A 5,169-nucleotide genomic window follows, 5' to 3' on the forward strand; every position below is an offset into this window, starting at 1 on the left:
CCCCCCCCTCCCCCCCATATGTGCATAAATCCGACAAGTTAAGACTTTTTGCCTTGTGTACATACGTAGAGCTGTGGCCTTTTGGAGCTGCACTCTCTTTGGGGCCTGAACAGACTCAAAGTCAGAGTTTATGATAAATACACCTATTGTTAATAAACCACAGTCTGAATTCTATCTCCTACGAACGTACAGGGAACCTTTCTCCACGTGGACGAAGCTATTTATTTCTGTATAGAACAAAAAAAAAACATTTTGCCCTTGTCCATTTCTGCTACTGTTTTTGTTTTGTTTTTGTTTTTTTTTCTCCGTCTTTGTGCTGAGAAGAGCTAAAGCAATATTCCTACAACTCGGAACGTGAAGCTCTCGGCCAGAGACGAGCCTGTTCTGCAGCGCCATCTATCGCGTGACTCCATACCAATGTTTACACACACACTGCCGTGCACATAATAGACGAGCAAACACACAGGTGTGCCAACGAATATGACATCTATCCACTAATGTCACACACACACACACACACACATACTGAGCCCCAGTGGGTCAGTGCCCTGTCCTATTTATTTATTATTAAAATGATACAAAGTAGAATTTTCTTACAGCTTTAAAATTCTAATTTTATCACCTATTAAAAAACATCCTGGCCAACATTGCAGCCTACTTAAAAAATGTGAGGCCACGATGGAAAAGCTGGATGGGCGACATCAACGATGGAATACTTTCTCAACTCCTGTGGCATCGTTTGAAATCTTAAAAAAAAAAAAAAGTTTTTATCTTATTACCTTATCTTATCAGCATTCACAGCATGCTTAAATATCACTAATCACCAAATGTATAATATCACTGAGTTTTCTTAAAGCCACTCACATTATAACATCGGTGCCATGATGACCCTCTGACCCCCACGCCCCTGACCCCACCCTCTTGTTGCGTTTACAGAGGACCATTTCATTAGAGCTTTACCGTACCTCTGTGTGGCCCAGCTCTGATCCCAACACTGACAGCAGGACCCGAATAATTTCCCTTAACTACAGGAATCACGAGGGTGTCGGACATGAGTGGCGTCTTAACGGGTGAATCTGATCCTGAATCAGATTCACCCTTTTTAGACAATCTGTGTCACAGAGGAGTTGACTACACCTGAACTGTCTGTGGAACTTTTGTAACTTGAAAAAAAAAACTTATTTATTAGATGTACAGGACTTAAAACGGTGCCATAAAAAAAGTGTGAGCCACAGTAAAGTTATCGTTTCCATGGTGACAGAAGGAACCATAAAAAAAATCTGTATTTTTTATTTTATTTTAATCTCCACGTTAAGGCAACCTTTCCTAAAGATGTTTTAAAAAAACACACATCTTTATTGATCTTTGCTTTTGCCAGACATGAAAATGATGCCAACGCTCGTAACAAGCACTAGAGTTTACTTCCTTTTGCCAAAATGGACTGAAAATGGCACAGGTGAGACGTGTGGTCCAGATGTTTAACCACAGAAACCCACCCAGCCCCGTTTGGAGTTTGAAATATCAAAGATATTGTGACGTGAACAGAGAAAAAAAAAAAAAAGGTTTGATAATATAATTATTTTTACTACGTGTTTCAGGTAATTCTTTCTAAATATATTGATATACCTTAGCTTTGCTCAAAAATGTTGATATTTTCTAACGACACACTTATAACAAAGTTACGGATGGAAGTACGCACAGTATGACTCGCAGATCTACAACTGTACTGTCCACAGCTGTACAAAATGTATTTCTACTGTAATTGTGAATTTGTGTTATACAAATATATATTATATATATATGTATATGACTATAAAAAAACCCAAGTCATTTTTCTATATGTTTAATCTACATATGACCAACGGTGAGGAACGGTGTCTCTGTACATAGCTGTGAATGAAATCAGATTTAAAAGACAATTCCTATTGATTGTGAATGTACTCATGCTTTCTGCAGTACCCGCCCCCACCCCCCCACTCCACTTGAATGCTGCTTCTTATGTTGTGTGACGAAAACAAAAAGTACATTGACCTCCGAGAGAGAGAAAATGCTGACGAGTTTTTAAGTGACGAGTCCAACCTGAACTATTTATTTCTGTCTTCATTTGCACATGCGAGTTGAAATCCTTCCACGTTTAAGTTTTGAGTATTAATGCGAAGAAATGTAATTGTTGAGTTATATATATATATACACACACATATATATATACATATATATATGATATATATCATGTGTTTAGAATGCATTTTGCAGACGCTATCTGTACATATTTAAGATACACTTTTTACAAAAAAAATATTATATGTATAAAATTGAAAAAATGCTGTGCAATGATTATACTGGAGCCATTTTGGGCTTTGGGACGTACCATTTTTCAGTATATAAGAGGTGTTTTGAATAATGTACTAAAGTCTCTATTGTACAAATAATAAAAAAAATGTCACTATTGGTAATCTGTTTGCTTTACTCGAAACAGAAGGCGACCAATAGGAAGCAAAAAAAAAAAAAGGTCAAAAGTGCAGGTAAGGGATAAAGGAAAGGAAGGAGGAATTAAAGTGACCAAATAAAGTGGACAGATTAAATTTGATCAGAACAACGCAATAACAAGTACTAGTGGTGAAAGTGAATGAATGCGTGTTGTTCTTCACTGAACTCTTTCATTCTGAAGATCATGAGATTCATGACTGTCTGTACAGCACAGGGGACTGGTTCATGTTGCATGAAACCTGTAATGATATTTTGGGCACTAAGAATAATGGTAAAAAGAAACTTGAGAGAGACTTTTGAAAGTTCTTTCAAACACTGAGGCAACTGTAATAATTTTGAGAGAAACTTTTGGAAGTTCTTTCAAACACTGAGGCAACTGTGTTTGACTCACTGTTGCCTTCCTCATCCTCATCGTTTACATCTGATATGTTGTAAAAAAGTATTTATTTCTTGATTAACAATAATAATAATTATTATTATTATCATTATCACTACTGCAGTATACTGTCCTGTCGTCCCTGTCTTGTACCAATCCACGATGCTGCCCCAGCTCCACTGGCCGCTGCCGAACAAATCCACTTACTGTGGTGCAGACGAACAATAAACAATGGAGGGTAATACATGCAAAGGCTCGCACACGCACACACACACACACTGACAAAAGCAAAATTATGACTTTTTTGCGCCTTTTCGACTTTTAATTGTGATTCAGTGTTTGGGACCAAATATTTCTGCAGGCTGAAGAACCAACCCACTTACACAGTCATGCATAAATTCGCCCCCACGCCGACTCACACATGGCATCTGTGTGTGTGTGTGTGTGTGTGTGTGTGTGTGTATGCAGCCACCAAAGCAGTCAATACACTCTGACCCGATCAATAACAATACCAGGGACTGAGTCCGTGACCTCCATTCATTCATCTGCTCTCTGGGAACGTATGTGGTGAGTGTGTATCTGTAAATGCAGATGAAGCCCCCGCCCACGATTGATTCACTGTCCACAGACAGACCGACTTGTGTTCAATATGTAAGACTGACTTCTGTTTTCATGATTTTTTTTCTTCTTCTTCTGCATATTCTCACTTTGAATCCAAATCACTTCTGCGTTCTATGTAATGAACAGCATCCTGTTTCTATGGTTTCAAACAAATGTGGAGAGACCACACCGGTTCTGTAAGTACTTTATACCAGGAGAGAAAAAAGCAAGGGAAAAAATTAGGAAGTTTAAAAATACAAATACAGACTCTCTGAAATGTGTTTGAGTTAACGACATTATGGCTACAAACAATAGCCCACTGTTCAGGTTAGCAAAACCAGCTAAATGTGAACAGTACAATATGGCTGAAAGGAATTAAAAAAAAAAAAAATCGGAGTAAGGAGTAAAAAATAAATAAATAAATAAATTTGGCAAAAATATACGTACCCAAAATAGTTTAAATCATCCATTAAAATTACTTACTAATTATTATGAAAATTCTGCAAAATATACACGAAATATATTTGAAACAGTCAGAAAAGAAGAGCAGCAGGAAAATAATAATAATAATAATAATAATAGTCAATAACATCAGTGTCAACAGACTTTGGGCCAAACTGAACATCCCTGCTGTAAGGTCTGAGATTTTCATTTTCATGGATAAAGTGAGTGTAGGCGTCCTCTGATGAGAGTTTGTTGAGAGTAAACAAGGTCCTGATCCAGGCTGAGTGTAGGTACAAGCCCTGAGAGAGAGAGAGAGAGAGAGAGAGAGTGCAGTGACAATATACTTTCCATTTTAATCGAACCACCATATCCAGAAATGAATGCATTTTTTTTTTTTTTGTCCCTGCAGCAGCACGGCACGTGACAACACCTACAGTGGAGCCACAGCACTGACCACACTGACTGCAGCAACTGCAATCACTGGGAAACCATGTCACAGAATGTGTCCAACAGACAGTGTCTTAAAATATAATAAAATCCCTGACTATTTTTAATAAAACAATTAACATCCAGGTTTGGACAAATGCGTTTATACACTAGATCAGGCACGGGCAAACTAAGGCCCGGGGGCCGGATACGGCCCATTCAGCTTTTCAATCCAGGCCGCCAAATTTTTCCAAATTATATAACTTACTTATATTATCATTATACTTCTGCCTTTTCCCTGCAACACCCACTTTTTCCCAATAGATGGCTGGAAAAAGATGACGAGCATTTTGGCCTTTCTGCATGACTTTCTAACATTTACGTAACAACATAATTTATCCATCTATCTGCCCCTGACCTGGACCCCCTGTTCAATTTTAGGACAGTTGTGGCCCACGAGTCAAAAAGTTTGCCCACGCCAGGTCTTGATTAACATCTCTGAAGTAATGACTTTTTGGCCATGGCGCAGAGCTCCTGGTGTTCTGTGGTGCTGTACACAGCTTTTACAAACCCCCGCCTTTATAAACTTTACACCTACATTTCTGGTGCTGTACACAGCTTTTAAAACAAACCCTCGCCTTTATAAACTTTACACCTACATTTACACTGTAAAAAAAAATCTCACAATTTAATTTTCATCCCACATTTTCTTTAAGGAATTCTCTGAATAGTACATAGTAGTCTTTGAACTGCCGGAGCAAGAAGAGCTGGAAGAATAGCAGCGCGCGGGTGCGTGCGTGCGTGCGCGTGTGTGTAATCATCCCACGGGACCGCCT

The sequence above is a fragment of the Cynoglossus semilaevis genome, chromosome 2 (assembly GCF_000523025.1).
Source record: "Cynoglossus semilaevis isolate Cse_v1.0 chromosome 2, Cse_v1.0, whole genome shotgun sequence".
NCBI lineage: Eukaryota > Metazoa > Chordata > Actinopteri > Pleuronectiformes > Cynoglossidae > Cynoglossus > Cynoglossus semilaevis.